A 19,890-nucleotide genomic window follows, 5' to 3' on the forward strand; every position below is an offset into this window, starting at 1 on the left:
ATAGTGATATTATGTTGCTTTTAAGGGATTAAGAAGGAAAAACATGGAAAAAGCAATTCGATTCTCAAAATTGCCTGCACTTGCCTGGGTGCCATGGCTCATGCCTGTAATCTCAGCACTTTGGGAGGCTGAGGTGGGAGGATTGCTTCGGGCCAGGAGTTCAAGACCAGCCTGGGCAACATAGCAAGACCCTGTCTCTATTTAAAAAAAAAAAAAAAAAGCCTGTGATGCACACTTACTTTACCCAAGCACATAAACCTACACTTACTGCATATGTATATTTACACTGTATATGGTAAAATAACTGAATTAGGCTAAACTTTTTTTTTTTTTTTAGATGGAGTCTTGCCCTGTCATCCAGGCTGGAGTGCAGTGGCACGATCTTGGCTCACTGCAACCTCAGCCTCCCAGGTTCAAGCAATTCTCTGCCTCAGCCTCCCAAGTAGCTGAGATTACAGGTGCCCACCAGCACGCCTGGCTAATTTTTGTATTTTTTTAGTAGAGACGGGGTTTCACCATCTTGGCCAGGCTGGTTTTGAACTCCTGACCTCGTGATCCACCCGCCTCAGCCTCCCAAAGCACTGGGATTACAGGTGTGAGCCACCACACCCAGCCAAGATGCACTTCTAAGTAGCATTTATTTATTTATTTATTTATTTATTTATTTATTTATTATCTATTTATTTATTTATTTAGAGATGGAGTCTCGCTCTGTCGCCCAGGCTGGAGTGCAGTGGCACGATCTCAGCTCACTGCAAGCTCCGCATCCCGGGTTCATGCCATTCTCCTGCCTCAGCCTCCTGAGTAGCTGGGACTACAGGAACCCACCATCACGCCCAGCTAATTTTTTGTATTTTTAGTAGAGACGAGGTTTTACCATGTTAGCCAGGATAGTCTCGATCTTCTGACCTCGTGATCCGCCCGCCTCGGCCTCCCAAAGTGCTGGGATTACAGGCATGAGCCACTGCGCCCGGCCAGTAGCTTTTATTTTTTTAAGCATTGGCAAAATATTTTTATAAATAAATAGTTGCCCTTGTCAATTTTATTTCTATAAAACTTCTCCAAATATCATTTGGTAATTGAGCTTCTAAATAAGATGCCCTCCTAAAAATTGTAAACTGTGTTTGCTAACTAATAAGAGGCATGAAGTGTTCCATGACTGTATTATTCTCGGGGATTCAGTCTGTGGTGATGTGAGCAGCCACTGGGACACATCATGCTGGTAAACCACTGATTCATGACACACTGCCAGGAATGGCCATCATCCAAGTCCCAGGGCAAGTTCAGCTAGCGCCAAGAATCACCCAAGAAGAGCTAGTCAGATGTTTAAATTCCTGCCTTTGTCAGAATCCTAAGAATTATTTTTGATACCTCCTTTTCCCCTCCCATCTTTATCCAATCAATGACCAACATCTCTCCACTGGTTTCACTTCCTGAATGCCCCTCCAATCTGTCCACTCCTCTTTTACTCTACCACCGCTTTCCTAGGCCAAACTGCCTGGATTATTACAAAATCTCTCCAACTGGGTTACCCCATCCACTTTTGTCCCCTCCAATCAAGTCCCCACACAGTGGCCAGGTTGATTTAAAAGCGAGCACAGATCTGAGTGGTCTTTCCTCTCCCTCCCAGACTCCAGTGGCTTCGCCTTGCTCTCAGAGGGAAGATCAACATCTGCACCTGCCCAGGGGTCATGAATGAACTGGCCTGTCTCCAACTGGCCAGTCTCATCCTGTACTTCACATCACTATTCTCCCACTTTCTCCATGGCATTAATCTGCTCATGGCTCATATCTCACGAAATTTGGGGAAGACCCACATACCTGAATTTTCCCAAAAGTTCCTTAGGTGGTTCTGAACCACTACTATAGTTGAAAGTATTAATAGCTAGACTGGCTCTTCCCGTCTGTGCCAGGGCGGCATGTGGTGCATGCGGAGCTACGGAGATGCTCAGGCTGTGCCCTCAGGATGACCGAGTGGGAGACAGCAGCACCAGTGGTGGCAGAGAACCCTGGCATCAAGCTCTTTGGAAAGTGGAGCTCCGATGATGTGCAGATCTGACACTTCCCTGCAGGATTACACTGCAGTGAAGGAGAAGTATGCCAAGTACCTGCCCCATAGTGCAGAGCGGTGTGCCGCCAAATGCTTCCGCAAAGCTCAGTGCCCCATCGTGGAGTGCCTCACTTAGTCCATGATGATGCAGGGCCGCAACAACCGCAAGAAGCTCATGATCGTGCGCATCGTCAAGCACGCCTTCGAGATCATCCAGTTGCTCACAGGCGACAACCTTCTGCCGGTCCTGGTGAACGCCATCGTCAACAGTGGTCCCCGAGAGGACTCCACACGCATTGGGCGAGCCAGGATCATGAGACGACAGGCTGTGGACGTGTCCCCATTACGCCGTGTGAATCAGGCCATCTGGCCGCAGTGCACAGGCGCTCTTGAGGCTGCTTTCCAGAACATCAAGACCATTGCTGAGTGCCTGGCAGATGAGCTCATCAATGCTGCCAAGGGCTCCTCCAACTCCTATGCCATCAAGAAGAAGGACGAGCTTGAGCGTGTGGCCAAGTCCAACTGCTGATTTTCCCGGTTGCTGCTCAATAAACCTGTCTGCCTTCTGCCTTTTGGGATGGCCCCACAAAAAAAAAAAAAAAAAAAAAAAGAGTAGCTAGATTGAAGATGGAGCCAAGTTGAAACTTGCATCCCAGGCTCTTATGATAGCATCAGAGTTTGACTTAGGTTTAAAAAGCAGGCCAGGAAAAATTTCAAAGTGGCAAGTCATGGGGCAGGCTTTGCAGAGCAGGTCACTGCTGTTCCTTCTGCTATCCCAAAAGGGCTTGAAGAGTGAATTACAGATAAACCACTGGGTAAATACCTTGTTACTTTCTAGAAAATGTAAACGTAGCTAAAAGAAGCAATCATGAGGCTGAGGATGCATTCACAAAACCTCTGGAATATTATAGATGAAGCAGATGGTTCCTTCATAATCAAAAACTCAGCCGAAAATGTCTTTCTCTGGAGGAATAGAAGTTCGTGTTTGTAGATTCTGTGTAATCATGTTGTAACAGAGCTTGTTAAACGGAGTCAGATGAGCTATGGGTCGAATCCTGTTCTAGAAACTGACAACTAGGAAAGGCTAAGCCTGATCAAATGGTATTTATTGCTCTTCTCTTCCAATTCCATTATAGAAAGATTCCAACATATTGTCAAATTCCCTTTTCTGCCACTATCTCGTGAATTGCATTTTAAAAATGGGATTGATTGGCCACCACGGTGGCTCACGACTGTAATCCCAACACTTTGGGAGGCCAAGGCAGGCGGATCAGGAAGTCAGGAGTTCAAGACCAGCCTGGCCAAGATAGTGAAACCCCGTCTCTACTAAAAAAAATTAAAAAATTAGCCAGGTATGGTGGCAGGTGCCTGTAATTCCAGCTACTCGGGAGGCTGAGGCAGAGAATTGCTTGAACCTGGGAGGCAGAGGTTGCAGTGAGCCAAGATCGTGCCACTGCACTCCAGCCTGGGTGACAGAGTGAGATTCCATCTAAAAAAAAAAAAAAAAAAGAAGAAGGATTGATTTTATTTGTCACTGTTGCTTATAGCAAATACTGAATCCTCAGCCAGCTGTGGGAGGATATGGCTAGTTTAGATCCCCTCCAAGTTGTGTGTGACAGTATCTGGCATATTTTCAATAACTGCAGTCATAATTCCCAACATTACTTGGAGAGCAAAGCACAGGAGGAAATAAATCAACTTTTAATGTCAGGATATCACACCCTTTCTAACTTTTTTTTGACATGAATGAGGCAGTAATTGTATAATTAACCTTGAACTTATCACTTTATAGTCAGATGATTACTTTACCAAGAAGCTCTATCTGTAACACACAAGTTTATTAATTTTTTAAAAAACAGCTTTCCAAACTAGAAAAAATTTTAAAAATATGACTAGAAAAAATCTTAAAATAATGATTATGATCTGGGCATGGTGGCTCATACCTGTAATCTCAGCACTTTGAGAGGCCGAGGCAAAAGGATCACTTGAGCCCAGAAGTTCAAGACCAGCCTGGGTAACATATCAAAAACCTGTCTTTACCAAAAAAAAAAAAAAAAAAGATGATTTCTTAATAAGTAATATGTGCAAAAGTTCCCAAATATAAAATGTTCAAGAGAATATATAGTGAAAAATATGCCTAACTCCTACCCTCATGACCTCAGCCATCCAGTTCTCTTCCCTGGAGGCAAACACAGTGACCAATTTTTTGTTTATCTGTCCAGAGACATTCTATGCATTTACATATAAACACACATTCTTTTTCAAAACCCACCTGGTAGCATATCTTACATAATGTTGGCTTTTGTGTGTATATTTTAAATGAGATATGCTGTTATTCCACATTAGTGCATGAAGAGGAGCCTAATTTAATTGTTAATAGCTGTGTTTCATGAAATAATTTCTTTCTTTGTTTCTTTTGCTGTAGAGAAAGAATTTGATGTGAGACTAGCTCATGTGGAAGAACTGGAGTGATCATTTAAATCAGTGTCCCTGAAAGCTCAGAGGTTAGGGTTTTTATGGACAACTTGGTGAGTAGGGGGCTAAGGAATAGGTGCTGCTGATTGGTTGAGGATAAAATCACAGGGGTGTGGAAACCTAACCTCATGCACTGAGTCTGCCTTTGGGAGGGACCACAGGACCAGTTGAGTCATGAGTCATGCGTCCAGGTGGGGTCATTCTGAAAAACATCTAAAAAAAAAACCAATCTTAGGTTCTACAATAGTGATGTTATCTATAGGAACAATTGGGAAAGTCACAAATCTTGTGACCTCTGGCCACATGACCCCTGAGCATTAAGGAATTATAGAAATCATGCCTTGTCTGGGTTTGGGCCTCATAGTTGTAATCTCCCAGCACTTTGGGAGACCAAGGCAGGAGGATTGCTTGAGCCTAGGAGTTTGAGACCAGCCTGGGCAATATAGTGAGACCTCTTCTTTATTTTAAAAAAACAAGAAGAAAAGAAGAAAAAAAGAAACTATGCCCACATCTTAGCAGAGATCAGGCTCCTCCCATAACCCTATCCTTATGACCTTTCATTAGTCTTAGAAAGGCAGTGTTCAGTCCCTGAGCAAAGAAAGAGTGGGTTAGTTTTAGGGAGGGACTATTATTATCCTTGCTTTCAAGTAAACTATAAACAAAATTCCTCCCAAAGTTAGCTTGGCCTATGCCCAGGAATGACCAAAGACAGCGTGGAGGTCAGAAGCAAGATGGAGGCAACTGTGTCAGATTTCTATTACTGACATAATTTTGCAAAGGCGATTCCAAATCACCCATTGGGCTTCAGCACACTTCAGTCCTGAGGTATGAGCCGCAGAGATGGGAAAAGGCTGATGACTGCTCTAACTTCTTCCTGCATGACAGTGGGCAGTGGGTTTAGTTGGGGTAGGAGTTGCCCCAGGGTAGGAGGAGTGAAACCATCTTGCAGTTGTCTGTATGTATTCATGGGTACCTGGCTTGGGTCCCAAGGTACGCATAACAAAAACATTAGTGCTGTTATCCACAGCTTTAGTGACTATAAGACAAATCATAACCCTAACATAAGGAGTGAAAGTCCTAGCTTCAGGAGTCCCAGTAGAACTGGCTAGATGTCTTCTTCTTCTTCTTCATTTTTTTTTTTTTTTTTTTTTGAGATCGGGCTCACTCTGTTGCTCAGGTGGGAATGCCCTGGCACAATCATGGCTCACTGCAGCCTTGACTTCCTGGGCTTAAGTGATCTTCATCCTCCTGAATAGCTGGGACTACAGGCACACACCAAGCCCAGCTAAATATTCAATCTTTTGTAGAGACAGGGGTCTCACTATGTTGCCTAGGCTTGTCTTGAACTCCTAGGCTCAAGCAATCCTCCTGCCTCGGCTTCCCAAATTGCTGAGATTACAGGAGTGAGCCACTGTGCCCAGCTTGACCTGAAGTCTGAAGGGATCCAGGTGAATGACCCTGATAACTAATTAGATGTGGAGTCATCAGCAGACACTCAAAATCAGTGAACAAGGCTGAAATCTATAATAAACTGTAGTTTTTCCTAAACATATTTTTTTCCTCTCTAGTTCTCCATGTTTAATTAAAGACAAATCATAATAGGACCAATTTATTTGCAAAATAAATTTCAGTCTTACTATACTTGGCCTAATTATTTGTATAAAGTAAGAAAGGAATAATTATTTGCCATATAGGCACTTTTAAAAAAAATTGGCTTTGCTGGAACTCTTTCATAAGAAATCTCAAATTAAACCTTTTAAAAGCCTCTTGAGCCCACCTAAGGATTTATTTGTGCCTGCAGATACCTGTATGAATTGAGTATATTCCTCTCCTGAAGGTCTCAGAAGAGCTTGGGCTTCCTGGGCCTGTCAGAAAGTGACATTTTTTATCAGGTCAGAAATCCAGTACAAAACATGGTACAAGGCCAGTTTTCCCAAAAGGCTTTTACCATCTCTATAGGTCAACTTCAGTTCCTCAAAGCAGTCTGAAAACATGTTTTTCTAGTCAAAACCTTGGTGAAATAACCATAGTCTCCAATTGTGTCCTGTTACAAAAGAAAACTGATTCTTTTTTCCCCCCTCCATCAGACTCTGCTTGATGAGGGAAACTGATTCTTATTGAACTTATGCAAATAACTTTGTTGCTATAAGTTAAGAATACTCAGAGTTTCCAAATTCTGGAGAGATTCCGTAGAGAGAAATACACTCTAAATTTTGCTCACAGGAGTAAATTTTACTCAATAGTTAAAAGCCGGCCAGGCACGGTGGCTCACGCCTGTAATCCCAGCACTTTGGGAAGCTGAGGTGGGTGGATCACCTGAGGTCAGGAGTTTGAAACCAGCCTGGCCAACATGGTGAAACCCTGTCTATACTAAAAATATAAGAATTAGCTGGTATGGTGGTGAGCACCTGTAGTCCCAGCTACTTGGGAGGCTGAGGCAAGGGAATCACTTGAACCTGGGAGGTGGAGGTTGCAGTGAACTGAGATCGCACCACTGCACTCCAGCCTGGGCATCAAAGTGAAAGAAAAAAAAAAATTGTTAAAAGCTGTAAATATTTGCTCAAAATAAAAGTTTTTGTGACTTTGAAAAATGAAACAAAAATAATCGGTGGGTTGGGTATCTAATAACAGGTATTAACTAACTGGGTATTGAAGAACCGGTATAAAAGTAGATTATTGCTGGGCATGGTGGCTCATGCTTGTAATCCCAGCACTTTGGGAGGCCAAGGTGGGAGGATCACCTGAGCTCAGGAGTTCAAGACCAGCCTGTGGTCAACAAGGTGAAACCTTGTCGCTACTGAAAATACAAAAATTAGCTGGGCGTGGTGGTGGGTGCCTGTCATCCCAGCTACTTGGGTGGCTGAGGCAGGAGAAGTGCTTGAACCCAGGAGGTGGAGGTTTCAGTGAGCTGAGATCGGGCCTCCGCACTCCAGCCTGGGCAACAGAGTGAGACTCGGTCTCAAAACAAAAACAAAAACAAAAAAACAAAAGAAAGCCAAACACCATTTCCTACTTGACAGTGCTTCCTATATAATTTTTTGGTGGTTGTATGGTTTTTAAAATATAGACAACTCTTGATAATTTGTACCAATGAACTAGGGATGATGAACGGGTATGATGCTCAATAATCCTTTATACTTGGTTTGACCTTCCTTATCGATGCTTGGCTTGACCTTCCTTATCGAATTTGTAACAAAAAGCAAAATACTAAAGCCATACTGGAAGGTGTAGTTTGGGAAGAAAGGGAAAGCTGCTCACCTGCTGCATTCGTTTTTTTTTTTTTTTAATCTGTGGTTTTCTTTTTAATTATCTTTAGTCTTGTGATCACACATAATTTTAAAATTTGTGTATATCTCCGTTACTTTAATCCTTTTAAGTTGGCAAAAGCACCATTCCCAATCACAAATATACGGTTCTACAGTTTTATGTTTCTGAATGGCTGTTTAAAGACAATCCTAAATTATAACTTAGTTTGACTTAGATTGTAAAGAATTCAAGAGTGAAGTTTAACTTGCTACTATTTTAAAAGCATGTGACCTTATAGATCTATAAGATCACACTAAAATGCCTTTCAATAAGTAAAAGGAACCATTTTAAATCCAGGGAATTATAATTAGATTGGCATAGTTAAGGCCAAAACTATAGACATTGCTACCTTATTTATCTTCAACCCTTGCCTTTAAGAGGCAAATGAACACAAAACACAGGTGAATCTTGCTTGGTTCTAAGACAGTGAAGGAATTTCCCCAGTATTTAAATATATTCACATAATTAGTTATATAAATCTAAATATAAAACCAATCTCCAGTAAGCTTTAAGATGGCACTCACCATCTTTGTGAAAAGTTGAACATTACTAACGAAGCCTAATCATATCTTTAAAAGGGGTAAACAGTGATAGCATTTACTGAATTGGAGTTACTATTAAAATTCAAAAACTGAACATATTCATTTAACCACAAGCCAGTCTTAGTTTTAAATCAGGACTGCCCAACAAAACATTCTGTCAGTCATTCATGATCTGAATTCTGGTGTATGAGATCTATTCAAGGATGGTACACACAAAAAAGTCATGAGACATTTCTGTTTTGTAATAAATAAGGCAGTGGCCAATTATTACTCATTAGTAGCTTTTTTGAGATAAGCTATCAAGTCTGCCCTTTCTTCCTTCTTCTTAATGCCGACAAAGATCATTTTTGTTCCAGGGATGTACTTCTCGGGATTCTCCAAATACTCCATCAGTGTATCCTCTCCCCAGATGATGCCTTTGTTCTTATTGGTGGCTGCGTAAGAGTATCCAGGGGCCTGACTTGTCTTCCGCCCGAAGAGACCATGGATTTGGCCCAGTCTTGTGCTTGCCTTCCTTTTCAACGGTGTGGCACTGGGAACACTTTAAAATAAAAACCTTCTTGCCTTTCTCAACATCACCCATGTTTAATTCTGTCCCTAGTTAGGGCTCCGCCGCACCTCAAGCCGTTACTCGCCTGGCTCTGTCTGACCACAGTCCAGGGTCCTCGCTCCCCGCCCTCCCACCCAGCGCGGGCTCCACTCGGAGGCTCCCCGCGTGGGTCTCGGTCGCTCGCGAGTGCGCGCCTCCCACAGCTCTGCCTCTAACCAGGTGCCCACCTGCTGCATTCCTGTACTCTCCTTTGTGCTGGGAATGAACATCGTCATCTTGCCATAGAGCTGTCTTCTTTGCAAACACCTTATAATTGCTCAGCTGGTCTGGAGTTCCGGGAAGGAAAGCCTCTCTGTGTAGAAGTGAAGTTTCAGCAGTGGTTTGCCAAGTCCTGAGATCAGAATTTCTTTCTTGGCAGTGGTTCGCCAAGCCCTGAGATCAGAATTTTGTTTTTGAGATGAATATAAAAGCACCTAAAGGTCAAGGAAAATGTTCTTCCTATGATAAGGAACTTAAGACCTTTGCTTTGTAAGTGTAGATGACCACTCCCCTCTGAAAGGGAGGGAGAAAGAATGTTGCTTTAATTCCTTTCCCCTGGCAGATCTCTTTTTTTCTTCTCCGGGCATGGTCCAACACATGCATGAGGCCTCCCGGGGGGCTGGCATGCCTCCAGCCCGGAGGCTGGTTTACAGCGGCATGCCTCACTCTGCCATCTTTGATCCTTCCCTTATATAATTTTAACATATCAAATAAGCCAAATGTGTCTCTTGGACTTCAGGGGACTTAGTATCTAAAAGCTTAATGAGTTCAATAGGGCTGAATTTAGAACTTGAAATTTTGATTTTTGGAAAGTTTGTCAAATATCAAAGATTTCACACACTTGATATCACAAAATAGGATCATAGGTCATTCATTTAGCCAAAGTGAAAACTCAAAAAATTTCAAAAGGGAAAAACCTTTTCTCTGATAGAGAGGGGACTGAGCTTTTCAAACAAAACCCAAGAAGGACAACATGAGGCCAGCTGAATCTGTCTCTTCTTTCTCCCCCCTTTTTCCTTTTTTCTTGCCATTTACTCAAAAGGCAAACAAAAACCTTTCACTATCTCTCAATATTGCATGAAAGTCTTGTTCAAAATAGAAAACAAAAAATTTTCCTTTGTATTAGTGTACTATTAATGTTAAACTCAATCTTTAATAAACTCAATTTTTAATAAAACCTTATAAACAAATCATTTAATTTTTATTTATTTATTTATTTATTTATTTTTTTAAGGCAAAGTCTTGCTTTGTCGCCCAGGCTGGAGTGCAGTGATGCGATCTCGGCTCACTGCAGCCTCCACCTCCTGGGTTCAAGTGATTCTCCTGCCTCAGCCTCCTGAGTAGCTGAAACTACAGGCAGCTCTGCCACGCCCAACTAATTTTTGTATTTTTAGTAGAGGTGGGGTTTCTCCATGTTGGTCAGGCTGGTCTCAAACTCCTGACCTCAGGTGATCCGCCCACCTCAGCCTCCCAAAGTCCTGGGATTACAGGCATGAGCATGAGTCATCACACCCGGCCTCATTTAATCTTAATCAGTTGTGTACCTGCAGTACCATAAAGACCTTCTGTAGCTTCTCAGTGTTCAGGTATGATGCAGAAAGGTCTCCACAACCATGACCCACATCTGCTACTATTCTTTAACCTGAATTCTCCACTCCAATTAACTGACCTACTGGGGCTCTTGAACAGAGTTCTAATCCCTGCTCTGTCATTAACTCACTGATAAATGCTGTCTTCCTTCTGGCTCTTGGTCAGCTCACCCACAAATTAGGAGTGGTACTGGGAAGGGAGGGGGTAGATGCCTCCCCTAGATCCTTTTCAGATCTAACATTCTGTCAATCTGTGACTAGATGAGATCAAAGGGCCTTCCTTTCCAACTCTACACTTTGATCAGCAATTTACATTTTCATGAGTTTGGTCTTGTTTCTCCAATTGTCCTTGAGCTTATTAAAGACAAGGCTATCTCTTTGTATCCCCTCAAGAATATCCTGCTAGAATCGTTGCTCCAGAAATGTGTGTTGATTTTCTGGGTTATCATTTAAAATGCTATACATTAATAATTGCTCCATTCCTATTATTTGAATAGGTTGATTGAGCCAGTTTCTTTTAGAACAAGGAACAGAAATCGAAATGCTTGCGCTGAATTAGAACAATTGGGAACATTTGGGAGGTTGAGGCAGGCAGATTACTTGAGTCTAGGAGTTCAAGACCAGCCTGGGCAGCATGGAAATATCCTGTGTCTACAAAAAAAATACAAAAAAATTAGCTGGGTGTGGTGGTGCACACCGGTGGTCCCGCCACTCGGGAGGCTGAATTGGGAGGATCACCTAAACCTGGGAAGTTGAGGCTGCAGTGAGCTATGACCATGCCACTGTACTCTAGCCTGGGTGATGGAATGAGACTCTGTCTCAAAAGAAAAAAAAAGAACAATTGGAAACAGTTCTTGATCTTAGCATTAGGTCCTTAATATATCTAATTTATGCAATCTATATATCACTGACATACATATAAATATTATTAGCAACTTGAAGAATAAAAGTATCTGTTTTTAGAAATGAAGAGGACATTGGGGATGACAAAGTTCAAACTTTTTATTTTACAGATTTCCTTTTTTTTCTTTCTTTTTTTTTTTTTTTTTTTTGAGACAGGGTCTTGCTGTGTCACCCAGGCTGGAGTGCAGTGGCACAATCTCGGCTCACTGCAGCCTCTGGGGTTCAAGTGATTCTCCTGCCTTAGCCTCTCAAGTAGCGGGATTACAGGTGTGAGCCACTGCGCCTGGCCTTTACTTTATAGATTTAGAAAATCAAGTTCTAGAGTTTATTTGTCTGAGAGAAAATAGATAAAATTTAAAAATTGATAAAATTTTAAATAGATAAAAATTTAAAAATGAAATTAAAGAAATGACCTTTTGGGTCATTTTAAAATTTATTCACCAAGTTATGAGACTGGCTAATTTTTGTATTTTTGGTAGAGACATGGATTTTGCCATTTTGCCCAGGCTGGTCTTGAACTTCTGGGCTCAAAAAATCCTCCCAAAAGTTCTGGGATTACAGGTGTGAGCCACCGTGCCCAGCCACTGAAAGTTTATTTTGTATAGTAATATAATTCCTCCCCCACAACCTTTTTTTTTAGGGAGGGACAGAGTTGGATTTAAATATCAAATTTTGTTAAAGGAAGATTTAGCCTAGCTAATGTCACAGCCATTCATTGCCTTGTTCTTTATCTTAAAATGGGACAATTACCCCTGGTTTTTGCCCATCTCTCAGTGATTATGAAGATTTGATTATGAAGGGTATGAAAATTTCATTCATACATATCTAAATTCATGAATTTTGCCAAATCTACGTATCACCTCTATTATTATTATTATTATTATTATTATTATTATTATTATTTTTTGAGACAGAGTCTCGCCCGGTTGCCCAGGCTGGAGTGCAGTGAAGTGATCTCAGCTCACTGCAAGCTCCGCCTCCCGGGTTCATGCCATTCTCCTGCCTCAGCCTCCTGAGTAGCTGGGACTACAGGCGCCCACCACCACGCCCAGCTAATTTTTTGTATTTTTAGTAGAGACAGGGTTTCACCGTGTTAGCCAGGATGGTCTCGATCTCCTGACCTCATGATCCACCCGCCTCAGCCTCCCAAAGTGCTGGGATTACAGGCTTGAGCCACCGTGCCCGGCCCACCTCTATTATTATTTACTTATTACTTTTATAGCCACATGACACATAATGATGTTTTGATCAGTGATGGATCACATATACAATGGTGGTCCCATTTCGGTTTTTTTTTGAGATGGAGTTTTGCTCTTTTTGCCCATGCTGGAGTGCAATGGCACAATCTCGGCTCACTGCAGCCTCTGCCTCCTGGGTTCAAGTGATTCTCCTGCCTCAGCCTCTAGAGTAGCTGGGACTACAGGTGCACACCACCATACCCAGCTAATTTTTGTATTTTTAGTAGAGATGGGGTTTCGCCACATTAGCCAGGCTGGTCTCAAACTTCTGACCTCAGGAGATCCACCTGCCTTGGCCTCCCAAAGTGCTAGGATTATAGGCGTGAGCCACCATGCCTGACCTAAATTTTCTTTAAATTTATTTATTTATTTTTTAGCTGCAGTGTTAAATTATATATATATATATTTTTTAAGAGACACGGTCTTGTCCTGTCACTCAGGCTGGAGTGCAGTGGCACAAAGATGCTCACTGCAACCTTGAACTCACTGCTTAAAGGTTCAAGCAAGCTTCCCACCTCAGCCTCCCAAGCAGCTGGGGCTATAGCTAATTAAAAAATTTTTTTTGGTAGAGATGGGGTCTTGTTATGTTGCCTAGGCTGATGTCGAAGTCCTGGTCTCAAGCAGTCCTCCCACCTCGGCCTCCTAAAGTGCTGGGATTATAGTCATGAGCCACCATGCCTGGCCTATACTTTTAATCATTATTTTAGAGGTAGTCCTTCTACATATATCTTTAGAAAGTTAATTGTAAAAGAGCAGGTCTTCAGAGGTATTTCTGACGAAGGCATTGTTATCCTAGGAGATGACAGCTCCATGTATGTTATTGCCCCTGAAAATTTTCCAGTGGGACCGGATATGGAGGTGGAAGACAGTGATATTGATGATCCTGACCCTGTGTAGGCCTAGGCCAATAGGTGCGTTTGTGCCTTCATTTTTAACAAAAAAGTTTACAAAGTAAAAACACTTTAAAAATAGAAAGAAGCTTATAGAATAAGAATATAAAGAAAATATTTTTGTATAGCTGTACAATGTGTTTAAAACTGTTATTATAAAAGAATCAAAGGTTAAAAAATTAAAAAGTTTATAAAGTAAAAAAGTTTCAGTAAGCTAAGGTTAACTTTTTACTGAAGAAAGAAAATATGTTTTTATAAATTTAGTGTAGCCTAAATGTACAGTGTTTATAAAGTCTACAAGAGTGTACAGTGATGTCCTAGGCCTTCACAGTCACTCACCATCATTCACTCACTGACTCACCCAGAGAAACTTCCAGTCCTTCAAGTTCCATTCACAAGTGTACCATTTTTTATCTTTTGTACTGTGTGTTTTTTTTTTTTTTTTTTGAGACGGAGTCTTGCTCTGTCACCTAGGTTGGAGTGCAATGGCATGATCTTGGCTCACTGCAACTTTCACCTCCCTGGTTCAAGCAATTCTTCTGCCTCAGCCTCCTGAGTGGCTGGGATCACAGGCGTGCACCACCATGCCCTGCTGATTTTTGTATTTTTAGTAGAGATGGGGTTTCACCATGTTGGCTAGGTCAGTCTTGAACTCCTGACCTCAGGTGATCCACCTGCCTTGGCTTCCCAAAGTGCTGGGATTACAGGTGTGAGCCACTGTGCCTGGCCTATACTGTATTTTTATTGTACCTTTTTCATGTTTAGATAAGTTTAGATACACAAGTACTTAACCATCATGTGACAATTGCCTACAGTCAGTACAGTAATATGCTGTATAGGTTTGTAGTTTAGAAGCTATAGGCCATACCAGCAGCCCTAACATTTTTGGCACCAGGGACCAGTTTCATGGGAGACAATGGTTCCACAAATGGGGTGGGGTGAGGGGGATGGTTTTGGGATGAAACCGTTCCACCTCAGATCATCAGGCATTAGATGCTCGTAAGGAGTGCACAACCTAGATCCCTCGCATGCACAGTTCACAAAAGAGTTTGCACAACTATGAGAATCCAATGCTGCTGCTGATCTGACAGGAGATGGAGCTCAGGAGGTAATGCAAGCAATGGGGAGAGGCTGTAAATACAGATGAAGCTTCGCTTGCTCCCCCGCTGCTCATTGCCTGCTATGTGGCCCAGTTGGTAACAGGCCATGGACCAATACTTGTCCGCGATACAGGGGTTGGGGACCCCTGGGCTATACCATACAGCCTAGGTGTGTAATAGCCTATACCATGTAGGTTTGTGTAAGTACATTCTATGATGTTCACGCAGTGGAAAAATTGCCTAAAGGCACATTTCTCAGAACATATCCCCATAATTAAGGGATATATGACTGTAGTTAAACTGATCACCATTTTATTTAAATAATTTATGTAAAGTTACACTAAAATCTGTAACAATTTAAATAAAATATATTTCTTCATAGGCCACCCAGGAAACACTGGTATAGTGGAAATAAATGCATTTGAGTTGAATAATCAGAAGACTTGGATTTCAATCATAGCTTTGCTTTTTTTTTTTAACTTTTATTTTAAGGTCAGGGGTACAAGTGCAGGTTTGTTGCATAGGTAAACTTGTGTCATGGGGGTTTGTTGTACAGATTAGTTCATAACCCAGGTGTTAAACCTAGTACCCATTAGTTATTTTTCCTGATCCTCTCCCTCCTCTCCCACTTCATCCTCCAAATGTCCCCCGTGTGTGTTGTTCCTCTCTATGTGTCCACGTGTTCTCATCATTTAGCTCCCATTTATAAGTGAGAACATACAATATTTGGTTTTCTGTTCCTGTGTTAGTTTGCTAAGGATAATGGGCTTCAGCTCCATCCATGTCCCTACAAAGGACATGATCTTGTTCTTTTTTACGGTTTCAAGCTTTGCTTTTTGCTAGTCAGGTGATTTTGAGGAAGCAATCTTGGTTTCTTTACATTGAAATTGTGACCATAATACATAAGTTATAGTGTTGTTATAGTGATAAATAGGATCATGTGTGTGAACACACTTTGAAAAAGTTAAGACAATGCACATGATTAGTTGTTATTGTTAAACAAAGGAAATTAGTGTGTTGGGAGAAGAAAGTACTATTGTTTTAATAGTAGGTTATTCAGAAGGATAGAAGGTGTAGAAAATATCTATATTTTAAGGAATGGATATACAAAAATGTATTATTGTATTAGGTGGATCAGAAAATGGAAGAAAAGTTAATCAAATACTGCAAAAAGATGGAGCAAAATCCACCTAAATTTTCTTGATAAAAAGAGCATTCTTAGTATAGGTCCAACATAAAGTTGTGACAAGTTTATGTGAAGTTCAAAAAATATAATTTCAAGTATTAAAAACTTATATATATGAATCAAAAGTTATCTTAACAGTAATTAATGTTTTATATATTTCATTACAATCATTAATTCTCTCCTAATACTGATATAATTTCTTAATTGATCTCTAGTGTCTAATGTAAACCATGTTAAGGCTCCTGAATATGTGTTACTTAATTGCAAAGTGTATGAATGGTAAAAACTACAGCTCCTCAGAATCAAACCATGTTTATTAATAAAAAGCTCTTTGAAACATATTCCAGGCCGGGTGCAGTGGCTCACGCCTGTAATCCCGACACTTTGGGAGGCTGAGTTGGGTGGATAGCTTGAGTCCAGGAGTTCGAGACCAGCCTGGGTAACACAGCGAGATCCTCTCCCTACAAAAAATACAAAAATTAGCCTGGCATGGTGGCATGTGCCTGTAGTCCCAGGTACTCAAGAGGTTGAGGTGGGAGGATGACTTGAATCTGGGAGGCAGAGGTGGCAGTGAGTCGAGACTGTGCCATTGCATTCCAGCCTGGGTGACACAATGAGACCCTGCCTCAAAAAAAAAAAAAGAAAGAAAGAAACACATTCCAACACTTCTTCACCCTCTTTATTCCCTTGACTACTTGCTATGCCCTCTTATTCTTACTAGGGATTTCGCGTTCAACTTCATAAACTAGTGATCAACTGAGTCACTGTCAACTTTCTGTTCCCAAATTGCCGCATCTGAACTGCCTTCCCTTTGCCCTGGACCGATGGAGGGGGCGTGTCTCCATTCTGGGTTCTGAATTTGGTGCTCACTGTGTCTTCTGCGCTCTCTGTGACTCCAGTCTTTCCCTGTCTGCCAGCTTTTCGCATCAACATTAAACACTTCCGCAACTTCCCCTGGCCACAGGTTCCCGTCTAGCACGGCCTTGACTCTTTCTATCCCTTGTGGCCAAATGTGTCCTGTCCAAAGAACTCTATTCCTAAGGTCCTATTTTGTCATCCTTTGCATCCTTCACTTTCCAATTCAGCCTCCATATTTCTGTTTCCTGAGAATATTGTTTCCCCCCACCCAAAGTATAATCCATAAACCTTTTTACATACTTTTAAAGAAACTCTGGCTATGTGCAGTGGCTCATGTCTGTAATCTCAGCACTTTGGGAGGCTGAGATGGGAGGATCACTTGAGCCCAGGAGTTTGAGACTAGCCTGGGCAACATAGGAAGATGTTATCTCTACAAAAAAAAAAAAAAATTAGTAGGGCATGATGGTGAACGCCTGTGGTCCTAGCTACTTGGGAGGCTGTGGTGGAAGGATCACCTGTGCCTGGAAGATTGAGGCTGCAGTGAGCAGTCATCGTGCCACTGCACTACAGCCTGGGCAACAGTGCAAGATGCTATCTCAAAAAAAAGAAAAAAAGAGTTTCCAAATTCTCAAAATTTAGAAAGTATTAAAAAAAGCATAATAAAAGAAAACAATACATAAAATCTGCCTGTAATACCTCTATATAAATTGTTCACATGCTCCATTTCCCCTCACATGCCCTTTTCATGTGGGTAGATTTCTTGTAGTCATAGCATTCACACTGACTTTTTTTTTTTCTGAGACAGAGCTTGCTCTTGTTGCCCAGGCTGGAGTGCAGTGGCACAATCTCGGCTCACCGCAACCTCCGCCTCCCGGTTCAAGCAATTCTCCTGCCTCAGGCTCCCGAGTAGCTGGGATTACAGGCTTGCACCACCACACCCTCCCAATTTTGTATTTTTAGTAGAAACAGGGTTTCTCCATGTTGGTCAGGCTGGTCTTGAACTCCCACCCTCAGGTGATCTGCCTGCCTCGGCCTCCCAAAGTGCCACCCATACTGACTTTTAATTCCACTCCAGGAAGCAAGCATGGCCTGGTTCCCAAAACAAGTGGACTGGGATCAAGAGGTTACCTGAGAGAACTTTGCCTTAGTGATTTGGGTACTTTATTCGTATTAAGATTAAAAAAGACTTGCATGCTACTAAATCTAATGTACACTTCAATCTGGATTTAAATCTCGACGTCTTAGTAATGTTTGACACAGCCGATCACCCCTTCATGACCTCTCTTCTGTCCCTGGTTTTGTGGTGTGTCCTCCTGGTGACCTGTTTACTGTGGTTTATCTCCTCAGTCTCCTCCAGTGGTTCTTCCTCCTGTACTGTTTATTATATCCTGGGGTTCCTAAGGGCTCCATCCTGAGTTCCTCTGTTCTTGTCACTCTGCAAATGCTTCTCAGGTGATCCCATTTACTCTTGAGACTCCCATTACCATCTTCATGCTGGTGATTCTTAAATTGATTACTCCAGCAAAGACTTTTCTTAGACCTTCTGCACTGTCTATCCAGTGGTCAACTGGACACGTCCACAGCATGTGTCATAATAGACATGCAAAGCTCAGGATTTTCTTTCTGTTTCTTTCTTCTTCTTTTTTATTTAACCAAAAATAATGTCTTGTCCATGCAGAAAAGATGAAAATGATTTACTTCATTTCAATTTATATGTCCCAATATTATTTTATCCCATGCATATAACTGCTTGTATCATTATGAGACTATAGCAGCAAATAAATGGGAGGAAGCTCAATATTTTCTAAAATGGAAATTCTTACTTTCTTCAGTGTCTTCCTATCCCCAAATTCTTACTTTCTTCAGTGTCCTCCATTTTATTTTATTTTATTTATTTATTTTTTGAGACGGAGTCTTACTCTGTTGCCTAGGCTGGAGTGCAGTGGTGCAATCTTGGCTCACTGCAACCTCTGCCTCCCAGGCTCAAGTGATTCTCCTGCCTCAGCCTCCTGAGTAACTGGGATTACAAGTGCCCACCACCACGCCAGGCTAATTTTTGTATTTTTAGTAGAGCCGGGGTTTCACCATGTTGGCCAGGCTGGCCTCGAACTCCTGACCTCATGTGATCTGCCCGCCTTGGCCTCCCAAAGTGCTGGGATTACAGACGTGAGCCACTGCGTCCAGCCTGTCCTCCATTTTAGTAAAGGGCACCACCATCCCCTCAGTTGCTCAAGCCAGAAATCTAGGAGTCATTGTTGACTTTTCCTTGACTACTTAATGACTTCTGATTCCTTACTGTGCCCCCTCCCCATTAATTAATCACCAAGTCTTTCCCATTCTATCTCCTAAATACATCTTCAACCCATTTGCCTCTCTGTATCATCGTCACCACACCAAGTGCAAGTTACCATCATCTCTCAAGCAGACTGCTGTGAAAACTTCTTACCCTCCCATTAAAGCACATTTGATTATGTTGATTCTCTCCTTACACTCTTTTTTTTTTTTTTTTTTTTTTTGAGACAGAGTTTTGCTCTTTTGGCCCAGGCTGGAGTGCAGTGGAGTGATCTTGGCTCACTGCAACCTCCACCTCCTGGGTTCAAGTGATTTTCATGCCTCAGCCTCCCAAGTAGCTGGGATTACAGGTGCTCACCACCACACCCAGCTAATTTTTGTATTTTTGGTAGAGACGGGATTTCACCACGTTGGCCAGGCTGTTCTAGAACTCCTGACCTCAGGTGATCCACTTGCCTTGGCCTCCAAGAAGTGCTGGGATTAGAGGCATGAGCCACCACCCCCGACCTCTCCTTACACTCTTTAAAGGTTTCTTGTTGCCTTTAGGATAAAAACCCAAATCCTTAAGACCTATGAGACGCTGTGTGATCCTCCCTCTGCCTAGTTGTTGAGGTTTAACGTATCTCATTCCAACTCTCATTCTTTCTGTTCCAGAAACTGGCCTCTCAGTTCTTTCCATAAGAAGCCACTCTTCTTCCATCTTGGAATTTTGCCTGGAATATATTAGCTTAACCTCACCAACTTGAACATAGATAAGTTATTCTCTTTTTTCTTTTTTTTTTTTTTTTTTTTGAGACAGAGTCTCATTCTGTCACTCAGGCTGGAGTGCAGTGGTACAATCTTGGCTCACTGCAACCTCCACCTCCTAGGTT

The 19,890-nt window shown here is 42.0% G+C and overlaps 1 non-coding gene and 2 pseudogenes across 1 annotated transcript; 1 reads left to right on the forward strand and 2 right to left on the reverse strand.

The window, feature by feature from the left end:
- The first annotated feature begins 1,966 nt into the window (after positions 1 to 1,966).
- Positions 1,967 to 2,585, forward strand: LOC116813823 (small ribosomal subunit protein uS7-like; annotated as a pseudogene).
- Positions 2,586 to 8,546: 5,961 nt separating this feature from the next.
- On the reverse strand, positions 8,547 to 9,036 carry LOC116812661 (cytochrome c-like; annotated as a pseudogene).
- Positions 9,037 to 18,385: 9,349 nt separating this feature from the next.
- LOC116813992 (small nucleolar RNA SNORA20) lies at positions 18,386 to 18,516 on the reverse strand. Its single transcript, XR_004371099.1, has one exon. It is a non-coding gene; the product is annotated as a small nucleolar RNA SNORA20 (small nucleolar RNA).
- Positions 18,517 to 19,890: the final 1,374 nt, after the last annotated feature.

This window comes from Hylobates moloch, unplaced genomic scaffold, assembly GCF_009828535.3.
Source record: "Hylobates moloch isolate HMO894 unplaced genomic scaffold, HMol_V3 SCAFFOLD_9, whole genome shotgun sequence".
Classification (NCBI taxonomy): Eukaryota; Metazoa; Chordata; class Mammalia; order Primates; family Hylobatidae; genus Hylobates; species Hylobates moloch.